Source organism: Pantherophis guttatus, chromosome 2, assembly GCF_059756535.1.
Source record: "Pantherophis guttatus breed Tessera chromosome 2, ASM5975653v1, whole genome shotgun sequence".
Lineage (NCBI taxonomy): Eukaryota > Metazoa > Chordata > Lepidosauria > Squamata > Colubridae > Pantherophis > Pantherophis guttatus.
In genome coordinates, this window is record NC_142064.1 from 40,340,708 (window position 1) to 40,361,514 (window position 20,807).

General features: G+C 35.7%; 1 long non-coding RNA gene across 6 annotated transcripts in view; it reads left to right on the forward strand.

The window, feature by feature from the left end:
- The window catches only part of LOC148115087 (uncharacterized), a 150,981-nt gene that overhangs the window by 85,872 nt on the left and 44,302 nt on the right, over positions 1-20,807 (forward strand). Inside the window, exon 3 of one of the 6 annotated variants that reach the window (XR_015732121.1) lies at positions 5,695-5,738. The exons of the other annotated variants lie outside the window; for them this stretch is intronic. This is a non-coding gene — a long non-coding RNA (uncharacterized LOC148115087). The remainder of the gene's footprint in view (positions 1-5,694; positions 5,739-20,807) is intronic. 6 annotated transcript variants of the gene reach the window in all.

Sequence of the window (20,807 nt, forward strand, 5' to 3'; positions counted from 1 at the left end):
TGGCCAAGAAAAAGCCTTACTATTTTGAACGAACTATTGGCGGGGGGGGGGGGGATAGTTGAGGTCTGTCTCAAATTTCAATCTAATAGTACTATTGCTTTTAATCATGATAATTTTATTCTTCCAATCATTTTGGTAGCAAGAGTGTTACTAAAAGATGTGCAAGTTGTTCCTGAGAGGAAGGAACATTGGTCTCTTATGCAGTCATTCTGTAAAATCTTATATGAAATTGTTTAGGATGTCTCCAGACATAAGCTCTAAACCTGCAGTGGACTAGATCATAACTCGTAATGTAACTATCATACATTACTCGCGTCAAACAAATGGATGAAATTAGTGAATGAAGGTACTTTGATTGTGGAGTCCTTGGTGGTCTCTGAGCTTGGTTGTTTGTTTGCAGAAATTTCATTACCAACTAGATAACATCAGTGAGAGTGAGTGTCAGATTTGCTTCCTGTTTATTTATAGTAGCTTCACCTGCCAGTTTTGGTGAGGATGTAGTTTCTCCTTAGTAGTTTCTTGATTAGGGTATTGTTTTCTGCTTGATTGTTTCCCTGGTGTTAATCGCTGCTTATCTGGTTTTTGGCTGCTGATGGGGATATGTTCTAGAAATATTTATTGGAAATCAATGTATACATTCTTCGAATACAATGAGTAACTGAAATCAAAAGCAAAGCATCTGTGTGAGTTAGTATATTATGGAAGTGACATGAGTGTCTGTTTGTGTAGCATTCCAGTAGCATGTCATATATTCACTCTGTATTATTTGTGTAATGTCTCTCTGAGCAGCCTTGCATGTTTAATTAGAGTTGTGTGCTATGATCAGGCTAATTAATATGCTTTTGTCACCATCCTGAAACAGTATGTATAATGTAGTACTGATATATTTCTATCAGGATAACTCTAATGCAGTAAGATACATTAATTAATCAAAGCTATTATGCAGTGAATAAATTCCACTGGAATTACTTCCAAGGTTATGGTTTACAATTCTCAGATACATTGACAATATGCTTTAAGCTAAACAAAGCTAAAGATTATAAATCAGATTAAATTCTGGCATTTAATATCACCCAAATGTGGATTGAATTCAGTGTGCTGTTTTTGGTGCACTGCCACTTTTCACTGGACCAAAACCTAATTGTTATAACTATTAGCACTAATCAACACTGCACATACATGATTTCCAAAACCCATTGCCTTGAGATATATGTTAGTTTAATGAAAGCTGTCGGGGAGGAATCCGCAAGGATCCAGCAAGATATGTTTAAATTGCTAGTAACCTGCAGCTTCGGAAGGTACAGTCAAAATTGATAAGATGGCAGGCAGAGCATTGTGATGTAAGAGCTACCCCTTTTGTGCATATGCCAACATCACATGGCAGTTCAAAAGGGACAGGCTTGTCTTAGGGTGGTACATCCACCAACCATTTTATTTTGACATTCACCAAAATGTTTATTTTGAACCCCCCCCCACAAGATCTTGCTGTCATCCATTCTGTGTTAAAATCTACATTTCTCAAATGGTTTTCCTTTATGAAAGATGCTTCCATTTGTTGTGACTCCGACCCCCGAGCCTGTCTTATCAGAGGGAGAAGACTCCAAAAGTGAAGGAGAGGAGTTGGCCAGGCCTCCCTCTCCAGGACCGTCCTCTCTGGCAATGCCTCAGGTGTCTTCTGAAGGAAAAGAGATAGGCCAGGAGCCAGGCATTTCCGAGCAGCCGCAGTTAGACAGCAACAAAGATAAGTCTTGTCTGGATCCCTGACAGCATCGGAAAGACAAGCGCACGCAGCAGAGAAGAAGGCGTGCCAGAGATTAAGCTGAGTCACTGGACCACACCCCACAGGGGATAAAAGGGTGTGTGGTGGCCATTCAGGCTTTGTGACGGACAAAACTGAAAGCTAGCAAGTCATTCTGCATTTCTGGAACTTTGTTATACGCTCTGCTTGGACTGATTTTTTGGACTGGACTTGACTATTCTTTGGCTTTTGTGGACTTTGATGTTTTCGGTCGGAGGAGATAAAACTCCCTTTGTAAGTAAAGACTGTTGGCAAGCAGCCACTGGGTTGCTGCCAATTCTGTTATCAAAGTAAATTCTTGTCTGCTGGTTTATTTTAATTCTTGGTCAACTGCTGGTGTGCGTGTGTGAGACGGGGACAGAACACCATTTTCCTGACTTGTTCAAAGAGTGCCTGAGAATTTATTTTGAACTTGATGGTGTTTTTGAATGTACATTATAGAGGTGATATTACTATTCTTTTCTAGTTCCCATGATACTGAAGCCTTCCTGGCCTTTCAAAATGCTTCATAGGCAAGTTCATTCTGGACATTTTCTTTTGTGATGTAATGCAAGGGTGAGATTCCCAAGGGCAACACACCACAGAACAATTTTTATAGATGTAAAAACCGGATAGCTACACTTACCCTTGTCTCATCACTAAAGAAATGAAGAATACCCATAAGAATTTCCCTTTGAAAGGCGTTTGAGAACAAATTATCCTTCATCCTAGTGAGTATTAAGAAAATAAATATAGGCTTGTTCAACATATTAGTAACCGTGATTAAAGTAGAGAAGGGTTTCCTGGGTTAGGCTTTGAAGACACTTTCAATTTCTTGAAACAAAATTTAGGTTTCATTTCCCTTTGAAGATCAGGTGAGAACTCATACTGTATGTCCACTGAAGATAGCTTCACAAAAGTGATGGGTCATCTTAGCCTTCCAATGAGGGAGGTTCTAATGGATAAGTGGGTCAAATATGATAGATAATTAAATAAAGTTGAAATCCAGTAAAAAAAAAACCAGTTGAATTTTAGTAGAACCAATTCCAATGGTTTGTGAAATGTATTGTTTGTTCAATTTGTCAGAAGAAAACACCATCAAAGCTGACACAAGTCAGAGCATAGAAAAACTCAAGGAAATCGAATGGATAACATCATCATCATCATCATCATCATCATCATCATCATCATCATCATCATCATCATGAACTAAAACACTTATTAGTAACCACCAGTCTTCCATTTAAGCTTTAAAGAAACCTATAGAAATAGCATCCAAAGCAGAAAAAGAAAGGACAATAGTGGGTCTATATCTAATCCTATCCAATATAATCAATACAATCCCTACTGCATTACCGTAGAACATAATAGTGTTAAAGGTTTGACCATTTTGAGATTTTTATGAGTGCACTCAAACATACACAAACACTGCAGGACAAGTTGTGATAGCTTGTGCTATGTGCTTCGTGCAATAAATTTAAACGGCTCCCTGAATGCTGACTAGGCTCCTTGCTGAGGGAGCTTTGGGAAGTTTAAGGATATTGCAAAATATCTTGCCTGCTTCCACTAGATGGCATGAAAGCACTGCCCTGGGATTTCTCTGCATGCAAATTCTTTGAACTGGCATCCAGTAATCTATGATTCACCAGGCTTTTTGGTAGCTCTTCCTTTCCTAGGCTTGACTTAAAGCACACTCCTATGTTTATAGGAAATAAATAGAGAGAGATAACCATATAACCATATTTTCCATAGTATCAACAATATTTTTTATTATCATTATGGTTTAGATGACTTTTAAAAATGCAACAGCAGATTTTTTTAAAAAATAGCAGCCCAATTCTGTTTCGAAATAATTGATTTCCAATCTGGTTTATTTGAATTTATGCAAATTTCCTCCTTCTTGGAAGAATACACAGATCTAATGTTTGACATATAAATTATCCATCAGTCAAAGAATACTCAAGAAATATAGCATTTGTTAACCCAAGCACCTTTACCAGCCCTTTTCTCTTAACACCTATACAGTGACCTAGGTGGTGAGATATATATTTTAGTTTTGATAGTTGAGAGTGAGATTCAGTTGCATGCCTGGGATGCTGGATGTATTTAAAATGCCCTTAGATTTATTTCATTGTTTAGTTTGAGTTTCCAGTTAGAAATCAAGAAAGTAGTATCTCTGTTGCTGATTCCCAGTGTAGACTGATAGCGACAAATTGATTTTTTTTCTGTAGGCTAGATGCTGATATTTAGATTACAAGGAGAATTAATTTAGCCCATAGTAAATGTATGCTCAGAGCATACCTATCAGTTCTTTATCAGTATCTCTCTCTCACTGTAGAAAAATTACCATATTTCTACACATATTATCATTTTCTCTATCACAAAAATATCCATTTAAAAGCTGTTTTGATCTTTTAGATAAGTGCCTTGATTTAAAATAATAGCAAAAAAAGTAAAATTAAGCGTCTAAGCTCAGCAGTGCCTGAATGACAAATCTGTTATAGTTTGGAGTATATTTTAAGAAACTCCTTTTTAAACCTCTTAAAGCAAATTTACATATGCTCAGAAGAGATATTACATCCTGGGAAAGTGAGCAGAATAATTTATTTCCCTATGCTACTGATACTGTTCTGTTTATACAGACACTGCATAATAAATTCCTTTTTTCCTCCAACTGTTATCATATGATTTTTTTTTATTCTAAGATTTTTTTAATGCATTGCTATTTAAGGATTTTTGAATTCTGCATACAACTTCAACTCCTCTTCCATTTTATTTTGGTTAATTTTTTATGGATCAAGTTAGAATGAAATAAAGCACCTCCATTAAAATATACAGTGGATATGCTCAACATTCCTGGGATTTTTTTATTGAGTGCTCTATTCCTCTAACAATAAGAACAAATGAAATAAAACAGACAACATAATACAGATGCTCGTGTAAAGGGTCAGCTGTTCATCCTCATATGGATTGATTCTGGTTCTAGCCTGTTAGGAATTGGTCCCTATAAGCTTCCCTCTTTTCCCAGCATCATGGCTCCCTTGCTCTGTCTAACTAATAGGAGGATATTCTCGCCACAAGATACAATTTGGGGCTCGATTCAGTGATTCTGGAAACAGATTAAGCCAAATCTGAGACAGCTTCAATCAACTCGGACCCTAAGTCTAAAGTGAGTTTTGGAAAGTGAAAAGTCAAAATTCCTGTGTTTTAAAATAAACAAAATGTGATATATTTTATTTATTTTTTAATCTTTGAACTGATGAAATCCCCACATATCACAAAAACAATTAAATGGCCAAAACCAGAGTTTTAGAATAAGAGATATAAGATTTAAAAAGTGATATTCTTTTAAAGTCAATTATGAATACGATTACAGTTGCAGGCAAAGTTGCCAACTTGATAGGGATTTTATATCGGTTTGTGTATATGCCTTCAAGTTGGTGTTGAATTAGCAAGGTTTCTTAGCAAGATTTCAGAAGGGGTTGCCATTGCCTTCCTACCTAGGACTGAGGGAGAGGGACTGGTCCAAGTCCCTTTAGTACAAAGACACCTTTGTACCTAAGACAAGATTAGAATTCATGATCTCCCAGTTTCTAGCTCAGTGCTTTAGCCTCTACACCAGGTGTTTCCAATCTTGGCAACTTTAAGACTTGTGGACTTCAACTCCTTGTAGAATTCTGGGAGTTGAAGTCCACAAGTCTTAAAAGTTGCCAAATTTGGAGACCCCTGCTTTACACCAAATTGACTCCCAGTAAGGATCTCTTCTACCATTTTCATTCAGAGAGATACCAATAGATATGTCTGTGGAGATTCTCAGTCATCCAGGTCATGGTTGTCCCAAAGGTGCTTTTCTTTCTTTCTTTGTTTTTTCAAGAGGCAACTATTTGTGTTTTTTAATGACAGTGTTCTCATTACAGACACTGCAAAGCCCATACTCAGAAACCTGCATTATCACAGAAAGGTAAGAACAGAAGATTTTGACTAGTCTTTTTAAAAAAAGAAATCTCGAATTTTTAGAAAAAGTGAGGATTCTTTTTGGATAGAACCAGGTTAATTTTTCAGGTAAAGGATAATAAATTTCTACCAAAGCACTATTATTAGAAACTTCTAAAGATTGACCACAATATTATATTCTTTTCCTTATCTTTCTTTTCACTCACCATTTCCTGAAATCTTTTCTTCATTTTTGCAGACACAAATGCTCTTCAGGCATTAATTAAGTAGATGTTCTATGTGTGACTAGGGAAAATGCCCTAGTTCCATACCTCATTCAGCATATACAGAGTGCCAATATGTAATGAAGACGCTCTTTTTTGCCCCTCCTATTTAATTGTGCTCTTCTCCTAAAAGTCTTCTACATTGTATGATGCTCTAGTGCAACTATTTTGGACAAATAGAAAAAAATATATTACTACATTTTAAATCATATTCCTATACATATAGGAAACAACCCTAATGTTTATGAGATGATATGTAAGAAGCATTAAAATACTTTAAACGTCTTAGAATATATCCTTCCCAATTCTTTATTTGTATAGTGTGATACAATAAATACAATAAATAATAATGCATATAAATAAAAGTGAAATCTAATTTAATAAAACAATAAAGTGAACCTAATTTTACAAATCTAGGACTCAAGGCAAATCCTTCACAAATGCATTCCAGACAAATCCCATTAAAGTCAATGAGATTTTTTTTCCTAGTTCATCATGTCTGGTATAGTATGATACATGGCACCCAGGTAGTTTTGTGAATGCAGAACATATAGTTTAAAGAAGAAAAAGAAGCAGCCTTGGAAATTATAATATTTTGCCAGCAAAGGCAAACCTAGATATACATACCCAGGAAGTCCATGCAGACCAAATTCATCCAACCACATAAGAAAAGTAACAGAGGAAAAATAACTGATTGTAACCAACAATGGTTATGATGGTAGAATCCTCCCTGGTTTAATATCCTTCCGTTTCTTTATTATAGTCTTACTACTGATACTGGGATCACTCTGAGTTGGAGACTTAAACATTTGCAATATTTTTTTCATGAGATTATTCCAGTTTTATGCTTAAAAATAAGAAACTACTGCCATTATATCTGCTCTGGCCATTCTACAGGACTTTGTGGGATCCTCTCTACAGTTATTTAATGACAGCAATGTTTTGTAAGGTTTGGAATGAAAGATTGTTTTTGATGCCTGTCAGATCAGTTTAATATAGCTTCAAGGTCCCATTAAAAAAACTAAGCATGTACTTAGGGCACCAAGAAAGGGGGAATATTACAGGGTTCCCCAACCCATAGCTATCATGTCCTTAACTCTTTCCATGCCACCCTCTTCTTCAGTCAATGTTTTGTAATGCTCCTTATTTATTGTGTCAAATTTTTAAAAAAATGTTTTCATTGGCACGATAAATAACTAAAATTTAAAAATTTGATTTGAAAGTCAGATATTACATTTGTTTCCATTTCATAGTGTGACAATTTTGCTTATAATTGAGGGACATCATTATTTGGCTGTGTTTAGGCATAAATTGCCCTTTATTTCTTTATTTAAAAGATATGTATGCCCCCACCCCATCTTAAACACAACACTGGACAGCTTGTAATTTGGCCCTGCTATATCCTTTTAGTTTATGATAGTCCTAAATGAGATTATTTTAAAATAAATACTGATTTGAAGACTTTGTTAGCAATATAGTAGAAAGATGTTAAAATGTACAGACACACAGACACACACATAAACTCATTGCAGAATCATAAATTCATATGTTTCTGTTAAATGACTCTTAGGTTCTTTTTTTTCTATAAAAACTAGATATGATTCTATTGCTAAAAAAATACCTAGATATTTCATGTAGCTAATCTGAAGGCTGTCTTCTAATTGCCTTTCCATCAGCATATGAAAAAAGTGTACATTTGAACTTGTTTAACTGTAACTTATATTGGAAGGCAGCAACTGTTGGCTAATATTTATCTATAAGGCAATGGGAATCACATCTGTATAGTTGTTAACCTGGCCTTTGATTAGAAACCACCTGCTCAATGACACAATTATTTCCAAAATTCATCATATCAACAGATTTCAAGTGATTCTTTTTAATCTTTGGCCTAGGTATATAATTCTGGTTTAAAAATTGGAAGACAGGATAAAGAAGAATAGAGTATGATTCCAGAAATATGAGAATGCATACTAAAAAGATAATGCTGTGTATCCATATTAACTCTATGGAATGCATTTGAAGTCTCTGTACTTTTTAAATAAGGAATTTCATGCAATATGCACAATGGCACTCAAGCAATAATGAGGTAGGGGAAAATCTATTTAAACAAGAATAGGACCCATGTAAACAGGAGTAGAATCTTGATGTCATAGTCAAGCCATCATCCTGCCTTTCTTGATCCCATTCCCTATACATTCCTTATTAAGTACCTTTTCTATTGCTTCCAGCTGTGGAATGTATTGTCTATGCAACTGTAATTGGCAGTTATCCATGGGGCTTACAAAAAGTGTTAAGACTTTAAAAGTTAATTTCAAATTTTTACTATCTTAATGTTTTCACATTGGTTTGAGTGTTGATTGGACACTTGTGATGTTGTTTAAAATATTTGACATGAGGTTTTTCTAAGAGAAAGTTAGTTTATTAATAACAAATTAGTAAAACATCATATACTTTTATTATTTTGCAATGATATTTGTATTTGATCCTGTGTACTATTCTTCTGCATTCAACATATGCAGAAAACCCATGTAGCATAATGCTTACATAATTGCCATTTCTGGGAAGGAAGCAAATAGAAGTATAGAATGTCCACTATGATACAAATGAGACAAATTCAAGATTCTGAATTCAGATGAATACATTCAGTGCAAAGTTCAGAAAATTAAACAAATATGATGTTGGTATGGAAAAATAACGAAAGTTACTTTCTTCGATTCTACCTTCTTCCATGGTGCTGATGAAAGAAGAGAAAACTCTGAAGAAATGCAATTTATTCCCTGTGAAGAATAATAGCAGTCCTAGGAAGTATGTCACTTTCCAGAAGGCCATTTGTATGACCAGAAATGCTGCACAACATGAAGGAAATTCTATTATCCTTTCTCCCATTCACTTCTCTACATTGAATTAATAGTAACATTTGACTAACAACAGCAGTTGGTCCCCCATGCCTCAGCCTGAAACAATCTGTCAATCATTTTTTTGTTGAAGGGTACAGAAACTGACAGGGACTCAAAGGCAGTGTTGGGATGAATGAAAGTGAAACCATAGCATGTCTTACTCCATCGTGATCATGGTTTCTTGTGGGAGGCTATCCTTACAAAGATCTATCAGTTTCCCTAGAGCTCATAATCCTACACACATTCTATATATGTTGGAATTTAGGTATCTTTCATGTTGTTTATACAGATTGTTACACAGTGTAAAACATTATCATTCTCTTCTGTTTTAAAAAAAAACTTTTGCCATATTTTCCTTTAGAGAAATAAAAAAAATGTCAAAATAAAAACTAGGGTTCTAATGTATTGTTTTTATGCAAATTAATGTGTACACAAATCATTCATCATATGTATTTGCTAGAGAATAAATGGTAAGCGGTTTACCTTTGACAGCTCTGTCAATGTTGGACAATGATAAAGACCTAGGTTTAATCTCCTATCTGCCCAGTCTAACTGGCAATGCTTAAATAAATTTTACTAACCATCTGTAATAAGTATGCATGTTTTTGTGTATGTAGTTGCGTATGTACATACAATTCACAAATAATTCTTTTCCTAGGCATTTAATATTTTTCCAATAGTCATTCAGTTTAGGCCACTACCTAATTTCCTACAAACATATTAAAAGAACGCATTGGCCACAATGGATAGAATGGGTTCTTTGAAAAAGTTAAAGTGACTGTAAGAGTGATGTCATGTCATAACTTGTGACTTATCATTGGGAGAGCAGCGAACATCGTCATAGTAAGGTTTTGTTTTGCTGCAGAGCATATCTTAGTCCCACTGAGTTCAGCTGCAATTACTCACAGGTAAAGGGTGATTGGATTGCAATCTAAGTCAGTCAACATGACTTTCTAAAGATTCACTGAAATCTACAGGATAAGAACTTGAGCAATGCAGTGGATAAGGATGAGATGGGGTGACTGAGGATCTGATCTACTCTAGTCATAGAAACCTAATATAGTCACTGTCTCTCCCTTAATTCACCCATTTGCATAGGGATGATAAAACAATGAGAGATCCCTATGGAAATCAGACTGAACTCCTGATTACACGAGAAGTCTAACAATCGAATGATTTAGCACAATGATTCCTAAAAATTAAATTTAGCTGGACTGAATACAGAGCTTTATATCAAGAAATATTTAATGTTTGAACTATTTATTGACTTCAAAATAATACTAAAAGAACCATGACTGTACAGTATAGGGTATTGTGGCTCAACAAATTGAATTTTCCACTTTGCTTCCTGAAAATAGTGTCGTCTTCTCTCCATTCATTGCCGCTGCAGTGCCTGATCAAAATAATATTAAAATATTGCCTAAGCACTATGTTTACTTGCTGAATGGGAGTGCACTCTGCAACTTCCTAAATTTAATTCTTGATAAGCTGTTGCATCCGAAATCTATTATAAAGAATGGTTATGAGTTTGTAAGCTTTGTGGCTTAAACGAATGGAGGACTTCCATGCCCAAAGAAAGAAACCAAAAAAGCACGAACTAGCTTTTAAGGTAGAACAGTAAGGGGTGTTCCTCTCCATTTAACAGGAGTACAATTATATGAATAACATTATTTAAATAGTTAAGGATTCAGTATTTTCTCACTAAAATCAGAGAGATGAAAGCTGTAGGTCAGAATTAATATATATAGAAGAAATAATTTTCAGTATAAACATGGATATTGATGAGATTATTATAGATAATGAAGTCTTTATTGGTGAACTGAATATTAAAATTTTGAGACAGAGAAATAGATAATGTTTTGAAAAGCAGATTGGATTGAAATGCAACCTATACAGCATCTCAGTTTTTAAATGCAATTCAGTACAAGAATATTAATGAAATTAAAACTAAATTAGATGTCATGCAACACTGATGTTAACTATAAAAGCCTCTATTAAGATACGCTATTTTATCTTAATAAATAGGGAGTTGACAAAATATTGCGTAAGAACGTCTTTTCCCCTTTACTAAATGTGCAATTTTTAAAAATAGTATCAAAATCACTCACCTTTTTTGTCACATTTTTGGAAAACTGCATTTTAGCAGCTCTGTCTCCTGGATTTGTATGATATCAACTGGTAATTATGGTTCACATATACTGTAGTTTAATGAAATCATAAAGGCCTTTCTCCTCTCTTTCCTTGGCAAAAGAGTATCCCATTACATCATTGCTTCACATGCATTCATTCTTTTCAATATTGTTGGCTGCTTCAGGTTAACTACCAAAATTATTTGCCTGAGAAGCAAGATTTAATTGTCTTACAACTACCTCTGTGAAATACAATAGGGATAACAAGTACCCATTGATTATGCTATTGGATAGAATGAGGGCCCTTATTCTTCCATTTCTCATTCATTTTTGTCAGTGCATTTCCTTTGAAAGAGACCAAATGGGTCCCAGCAGGTGAAAGCAAAGAAAAGTGAAAGGGGTCCTTTGATGAATGACAATAATGGGGCCTTCCCCCTCCTCTCACTCCTCCCATTTTTGTAGATTATAAAACCTTATTAAATCATGCCCTGTTAGATGTTGATTGAGAGGGAGTTAGCTTAAACCATCGATTGTGGCATGGATCAGAAAACTGCTTTCCTCAATGAGAACTAAGCTCTTCTAAGCTACTTCCCTAAGCTTTGTATTCTAGATACTTTTTTTTTTTACAAACCTATGAACAACCTCAAACTAAGCTACAGAAACTATGTTCCAGTACAGACAGTTACCTCAGTCTCAGTGTCTTTCGATCCTCACAGTAAGAAACTGTAATTGCTATGCTGTTGCAAGAACAGTCAAACTCTTCTTTGAGAGAAATTGGGATATTATAACACCTGTTGCTAATTTCAAGATCATCAAAAAGGACATGTAAAAATAGGGTACCTCCTTCGTTCTTTCAGAGTTTGAGAGTTAAGAAGAATATTTCTAAGATAATAGTTAATGTTAGATCACTTGGGCTTCAAAGTTTTGATATCAGAATCTTAAACCTTACTTCAAATATCAATTCTATGACAACACATCTATTATAAACTGTGTCCTTTCACAGAGTACTTTATAATGCTACATTTTAGTATTAATTTACTTCCAAGTATGGATGCTTGCTCTTTTTATCACTCTGTATGTGTTTGTACATGTGTACATATACATATACATACACATACATTTGCCAATGTGCTATACTCAACTGTATACTTGTTCCATGAAAATATAGTTTTGTTTTAGTGGGCAATTAAAGGTGGTCTCCTACAGAATTCCTACAGAATTAAGAGCATAATTTACAGTATACAAATAAAGACACAAATAGTTATAGTTCTAAACAAACAAATTATACTATTTGATGCCTGCATGGTATAGACTGGATTTAAGAGATATTTCTCAAATTACCTGTTAGAGCAGGATAAAATCACTGATAGACCATCACTGAATCTTACTTAATCTCCTCCTATACAATTATAAGGGATATATTTTAATAGCCTAATAAAAACGTACACATACACACACACAAAGCAAATGAAGCAAATGTGATCTGGCATTCAGAGAGAAACTTGTGTCGCCCTTTTTAGTCACTGAAATGTTTTGATGTCTGGTGGTTTAAAAACTTACAGATATGCACTCATCAATGAGATGGCTTACAATATCAATGCAAAAAATGTATTAGGGTTTTTGCTGTTGCTAATATTCTGCATGTTTAAAATATTAGTATCAAAACCCATCTGACAGATGAAAATCTTTCTGAGCAGGCAAAATACTGCTGTGATAAAAGAAATGTGATGAGACATGAAAGAGATGCATAGAGAGTGAATGCTTTTGAGAGGGAGGCATACAAAAGAAAAGAATTAATTACCTTTTCATCATATGTTTATGCCCATATTGATTCTTTTGATTGATCTATATGCTTTTTACTCTAATAGTTGCTTTGCCACTGTTTATTTGTCTCCCTCGTGTGATGTCTATCAATGTTCACCTTTGATGTTGTACAATGGCTGCTGCAAATCTTCCATTCAGCAGCAGAATCTCCATGGAACAAATACAGGGGATAAATATTTTGATTGAATTGTAAAGTTAGAAACCATTCGTAATTTTATTTTTAAAGGTATACATTGCATTGTGCAGTAGCATTTATTAGCATTTAAGAGGAGTTGTGAGCCTATGTGACTTATATCACTGTGTGCTATATGATAATTTCCCCACCAAATTTTCTAAATATAATGCACCAACCAAACAAGTATACTTTTTTTTCCCCAAATGCCACTGCGGATGAACTGGCTGAATTATAATGGCATTACACTGTTAATTATTTTATTTACTTGACTTTTCAAAGAAAAATACTACTTGATTTTTATTAATACATTAGAAGTGAAGATAGAGTTGGGTATCCTTCTTATATTTAAGCTCGTACAGTACACAAATGTCCTAATTCATCCAGAAATCATTTCTTTTGGGAAATGTATCTGTGTATTATATAATGAAGCCAAATAAATGTTAACAGATTGCAAGAAGAAATGACACTTATTATTTTCTTAAGAGTTCATTGTCTTGAAATAGATTCTTACACACCTTTTTTCCAAATTACATTATGTATGCTGAAAAATACAGTTGTCAACTAATTGAAGATAAGCTATAATGAACTATTGTGCTTGCCCTTATTGCTTACCAATTATCTACAGTGATTATAATTATGACCAATATTTTTCTTTTCTTGGAAGCACTTGGGCAATAATTTGCTTATAGTGATGTTATTATTGTACTATATTGTTCTGAAAATAAGTTGGTCTACATATTAGCTGCATTCTGAAGTGGGATGAATACAAAAGCACTTCAGAATTTTTAATAAATTCTAATAGATTTAAAAGAAACAGCCTCTGTGATGTATGAAATAGATGTTCTTCAACTCCACGTCCACTCCAGTTTCAAATTGTAAATGAATTTATGTCAACTACAATATCTGTCAGTGCAAAACTATGAATAAGCAGATTGTCTTATATTACAGGCAGCCTTTCACAGGCAGATGGAAGCCACCAACTACATTAAATACAACTATTTAATACAGTTCTGACAAGCTCCCAATGATACAGAATCAAAATAAGCCAGTCCCAGTAAGACCAGTTAAACCAATATAAAAAAATATGGATTGAAAATGATGAGATGCCAGATAAATTTGGTTTTCTTTTCCCTTTCATCATGTCTAACAACCATTTCAAGTACGTGATAGCAATAGCACTTAGTCTTATATACTGTTTCATAGTGCTGTACAACCCTCTCTAAGCAGTTTACAGAGTCAGCATATTGCCCCAAACAATCTGGATCCTCATGTTATCGACTTGGAAGGATGGAAGGCTGAGTCAACCTTGAGCCAGAAAGACTCGGACTGCTGAGCTACTCAGCACTCAGCAGAATTAGCCTGCAATACTACATTCTAACCACTGTGCAACCATGGATCTGATGATGAGGTTACAGATGCCCTGCAAGGATGCTGTTCCACAACCAGGGATATTCACAAGGCATGGCAGAATATGTCAAGAAGGCTGCCACAGTAGTGTTTGGCCTGCGTATATAACATCCATTAAAAAACAGGCAGTTTCGAATAGTTCACGTTGTCAATCACGTTGTTATGACCTCCATCTTGGCTTTTTTTATTATAATCTGGCAGATAATCCTGTTTATATCCATGCATCTCCTTTAAATTACCATAATATACATTTTTATTCATTTAATATTTTATTCAGTTTGGATGCTGCCCAACTCCAACCAATCTTGGGAGGGATGCTTACAAAAATAAAATAATCTTAAAGGAAATAACATAAAATTAGCGTAACCAAAACAAGTACAAAACTAATTACAAATATGTCTGCTAGGAACACTATCACCAGCTGCTTGGTTTTCATGTAACTAAATGCCAGTTTGTTGTGATGAAAATTTAGAATTCATATTCACTGCTTCTCTTGTGAGTTGTAAAAATGGTCTAGAGATGTTCTTCAAACATTTTGACCATGTTTAGAAAGAGATAAACCATATTGCAATAAACAGTTTGCAGCAAAATCCAGATATGGATATACAACCAATGATAGTATAGTTCCTGTCCATTTGGAAGTTTCCTTTTATAAAGTGTTGCACATTTATGATAGTAAGAATTGGGCAGTCTTTATTTTTGCCTACGATCCTAAAATTTCAGCTGAAATGAGATGAGTGCTAGTGAGGATAATGTAGTGTAATCAGAATATTAAAAATAATAATAGAGGAATAGACTTCGAAAAGTGGAAGCTTATGATGTTTCTATATATATCATTTTGCATGATTCAAACATGTCCCTGTGTGTTCCATAACAATTTGAATGAGGCATTTATTTGCATTAGAATCATGTACAAGATAGAATAAGATGGTTATGGATACTTCAGTAAGCTCGGCCTCTCCATTGTCTCTTCCCAAAATCAAGGTGCTGTGAACAGGTTGGGAATGGCGCCTCAGTCTCAGCTCACTTCTATCTGCTACCCCATTGAGCCCTGCCAGGCAACTGCCTAGGTTGGTCTTATGAGCACCAACCTTCAAGGAAAGAATGGAAAGTGGAAAAGGAATTACACAGGAGTATTTGTACAAAACAGATATTTAAAATAATTTATCTACTTGATTTTCAGGATTCCATGAAATGTATTTAACCCACATCTCAGTGGTTCACAATATTTCTTTCACATGCCTAAAACAGTATTTCACTAAAACAAAAGTACAATGTTCTCAACAAGAATAAAAAAATGGAAGAAATCCTAATCATTTCTATACAACCAAATACATAAAGAAACCAATAAATGATTTGTTAACATGGTTTGAACCAGAAGCAATTTCAGCTTCTGAGACACCTGAGACACTAGAACAACTTGTTCATTTTTAAATATCAAAAAAACTATTAGTTTTTATAGGTATTTATTATTAATAAATCCATTTGAAATGCAGATGCTAAGAAATGAATGGAATAAAGAATTAGAGATTCCTATATTATCTTAGGCAATGGGAGAATGTTTTAACCTCTATAGTAAGGGGGTCATCTCCTATTACAACTTATAGAACAAAAATAGTTTTTAAAATTTATTGGACTCTGTTATGTTTGTATAGGAAAAAAGTGTAAAAAATGGCATTTTGTTGGAGATGTAAAAAGCATAATGCTTCTTCAAAACACTTGTTTTTACAATGTCCTGTAGTTACCACATTTTGGGGAAAGTAAATGATTGTACAACAAAAGCTAACATTCGCAGAAGATAATTTTCTCTTGAACCTAGTACAGGTAGTCCTCAACTTACAACCAGAATTGAGCCCAGAATTTATGTTGCTAAGTGAGAAACTTGTTAAGTGAATTTTGCCCCATTTTACTACCTTTCTTGACACTGTTGTTAATGAACCTAACAGTTCAGAAGCATGTAAATGCGAGTAGATAAATAAGTACCATTTTGGTGGGAATGTTACTGGGTTCTGTATTTTCATGCTGACCATTTGATAATGGAAGCATCGCTTAGACCAGGGGTCACCAACCTTTCAAACCTCAGGGACTACTAAATTCATAATTTTAAATCCCATGGACCACTAATATGATCTGCCTAATGCCCGGCTGGGTGGGCATGGCTAGGTGGTCATGTGACTGGGTAGTCGTCGCCAACTCGATGGCCAACTCGATGTCACTCGCATCGAGGGGTGCTTCGCCAGCCTCTACTCGCCCCTCCCCTCCCAGCCTCTCCTTGCCTGCCTGCCTGGGCTCCTTAGGGCCCCAGTAGGAAGCAGCCACCACGAGAAAGAGTTGGCAAAACAGCTGGCTCAGTTCAAGGAGGCTCAGCAGAAGCACCTCACTGAGGACTACGAGCATAGGCTTTCCAAGCAGAGCTCAGACCTGCGGGAGTGGAAGGCCAAGTACCGGTGCCTGGAGGCTCAGCAGGCTAAGATGGTCAGCCAGTTCCAGGCCATGATGCAGTCCCACTGGAACAAGGCCTTCCAGCTCTTCCCTCCAGCCTTCGCCCAAAGCCCCGCACCAAGAGGCTGAAGCAGACCCCAAGTCAGAATTTCTGCCCCCCTCCGACCTGCACCAAAAGACCCCAAAGGTCTTTTGCAGCAACACAAATGTTCATTGCATGTATCCGTCCCAGGGACTGTAATTTGAGGGCCCCTGATTTAGTGCAATATTAAAAATGCAAATAATTTTTCTGTGGACCACCAAAATTTTCTTACGGACCATCGGTGGTCCATGGACCATCAGTTGGTGACTGATAGCTTAGACAATGTAAGCTCCCTTGGCTGAGAATTGGGTATGAGCACCACTCCTTGTGTCAGTATGACAGAACACGGGAAACCTTTAAAACCTTTAAAGATAACAAAGCCTTGAAAGCATAGATGTAGCTATAGAAAAAAAACTTGGTGTGCTACCACCACCACCATCACCTCATTCACAAAACTACATTGGAGTTGTCAGAAAACCATGTTGAACAAATAACTCCATTTATTTATTTTTTTGCTCTATTCCATTTAGACCCTACAGTTTCCATTTAGTGCCATGTAGGCTGTGTGTGGTTAATCAAACAGCCCTGAGAAGCCTGCCAATATTTTTTAAAACTTAATAAATTCACCACTACTAAATGTTACCATCAGTAGGAACAATCAGCTACTGTCTAAAGGTTGTGTTGTGAAGTGCCTCCGATGCCATTAGACTTCACTGATGCTGCCAGATTTAGCACTGCTAAACTCTGCTAGGGGCCAAGCAGCTTATCAGCACGCCCGATATTCCTTTTGGCCCACAATTGTTTCTAATTTATTGATGTGACCCTTTCTCCTCTTTAGATTATGATGGCTACTTTAGATACTGGGTCACAAAATGGACTATTTTCTATATGGCTTAGGAAAGAGATGTTCAACTGGATATTGATAATATGTCATCACCAACTGACAGATGACCTTCCTCAGTGGCATCATTTAAACAGTACAGAACAGAGGAAAGGGCCAAGCTCTAAGGCTCCACACAAGGCAACAATAACTTGGCTGATTTCATCTCTCCCAGCATCACTAACTAAAATCATGTACTGAGAAAGGAGCAGAACCACTGAAGGACAGCCTCTATGATCTCTCTGCAGAGAGCCCATAAGGATACTATAGTCATGCTATCAAGGGCTTCCTAGAAATCCAACAAAATTGGGGTGGGGGAGGTACTCCTTTCCCATTCATATCATGCCAAAGATCATCCCCAAGAGTTGACAGAAAGGATTCTAGAAAATTGGTTTACTCTAGAATGCTTACCACATGAAAGGAAGAGCTTTCAACAGAAGCAGGTTTCACTTACCTTTGCTACTGCTTCGCTCGCGTGCACACCACTTCTGTGCATGCGCAGAAGCTTCCGCACATTCACAGAGTATATTTGATGACATCCGGGCAGGTGAGCAGAGCCTCCCGTCACCGCTGCTACTGGTTCGCCCAAAACAGGGCAAACCAGTAGCAACCCACCATTGGCTTTCAGACAGGAACAGTTATCAAATAAAGATGGAAACCCTCTGTTTTTAAATACTTTTAACTGAAGCTCTCAAGGAGCCTAAATGGCGTAGGAGGCTAATGCCTCCTAAAGGTAGCATTTAACATCCAGCTGCCTGCAATTACTGTGAGTTCAATCCTCCCCAGGCTCAAGGTTGGCTCAGCCTTCCATCCTTTCTAAGGTGAGTAAATTGAGGACCCAGACTCAGGGCAATAAGCTGACTTTGTATAAATATACAAAAAGTATGAAGGCTATTGCTTAACGCATTGTAAGCCGCCCTGAGTCTCCGGAGAAGGGCGGCATATAAATCAAATTTTTTTTAAAAAATGAGCACTTTTTTTTTCTTTTCTTTTTTCTTTCTTTTTTTTTTTTTTGGAAGCATCTATTGAAGCATCCAGTGAAATTCCTGCAAGGGCAGAAGATAAATGTGGAAAACCCAAAAAAGCTATGAACAACATAGTGTAGAAATATTGTACAAACCACTAGGATTTATGCTTCTGTCATGAAGTTTTCAGTTGTACCTAACTTAAAAATCACCTTCAAGAATCCTAATTCTTCTGACTATTTCTCCTTTAATGATTTCATAACATCACCATTGCTGAAATGATGTGAAACATGTCCTCATTACTGCTATTTAGATGACACTGAATATGTTCTAGAGTAGACTAATCTTCTAGAACTCACTAGTGGAGAAATTATCCCTGTTTGTCTCATTTTTGTTCTCTGAACTCTAGTACTTAGATAGTAGCTACTTCTTTGTGCCCCATTTGAAGCTCTATGGAATATGCTGGTGCATACTGTAACTTCCAATTGCTAAAATATATAACAAAATGTTTCCTCTTATTTTAAACTGAATTTATGTGGGTTTTTCATTCTCTTCTGCTTTCTTTAGGGTAAATAGTAACAATTCTACTTATGTTGTAGTTTAAATCCATGATAGAATCTGATATGCCTGTTCAATAATTGAATTTATAATTTTATTACACCAATTTATAGCCCATCTTTCCTCCCTAGCTAGTAATGGTTACTGGCAACTGCCTGTAGAAGTCCATATAGTTTTCTCCATATTTCAGAAATAGTTTTGGGAGAGAGTGACTAGCCCAATCTCAGTCAGCTAGCTGACTGGGTTTGGGATGGGGAGAATAGGGTTCATCAAAATGTGATTCTGATTTTGCAACTTTTTTGTTAAACTTCAAATGTAGACTGCACCATTATATTAGCACAATTTGGGCATTTAATTTTCTCTGTTAAAAACTAAAAGTTGATGATACTTTTATAACACACATTTAATGTGAATGTTAAATTATACACTGTTACATTGAGTTAACATTTTTCACATTGATATATTTTTATTCACTTGTTAAAAGTTCCTCTCCCATGAATGCTTGCAACAATGAGGCATTTAGCTGCTACTTCTGCATACCAGAGAATGGTTATTCTAGTCAAGAAACCCAATTTCCATACATTACAATTATTTGGGATTGTTTCTAATATATGATAAAATAAGGGAGATGTAGGCTTTCTTCTTCAATTTGTTGGAGTTATTTTATGTTATTAAGTTACAGGACTTTCATTGTGAACCAAATTCCTGAAATCGGTGAATTTATTGCTCGGTAATTATTTAAGCAGACAAAGAAGGGAGGGATATCACTAGCTTATTTAACTTCAAAACGGCCATCACCTAAATTCTATTTGAAATAACTCAAATAGCAAAACAATAAACCGTGAAGACACCAAGATATTTTGATCCTAATATAGAACCTTGTTTAAGTGGCTAGACATAACACTTTGAATATGGATAAGTGACACGATTATAAAATCAATAAAAGTAAAGCACTTATGTAACCTTTTCCAGCCTCTGGAGATGCTGTAATGTTTTCAGATTGATGCTAGAAGATTCTTCCCAACTGAGTTTACAAAGTGGAGTAGCATACCCCAGTATGCTCTCAAGAAGAGAGATTTCAGTTTTAAGTAATAAGGCAGACAAAAAGGAGGTAGTATAATCAGATCAGAATGGTTTTATTGACATCTCCATCTTTCTCCCTGCAACATATTCTATTGCTTATTACAGGTAGTCCTCAACTTTCAACCACAATTAAGCCCAAAATGTATGTTAAGTGAAAAATTTGTTAAGTGAATTTGTCTTGTTTTACCACTTTTCTTGTCACATTTGTTAAGTGAATCACTGCAACATGTTTGTTAAATGAATCCGGGTTCTCTGTTGACTTTGCTTGTCAGAAGGTCGCAAAATGACTCCTGAACACTGCAACCGTCATAAGTATGAGTCAGGTGTCCAACATCTGAATGTAAATCGCGTGACCATTGGCATGCTGCAAT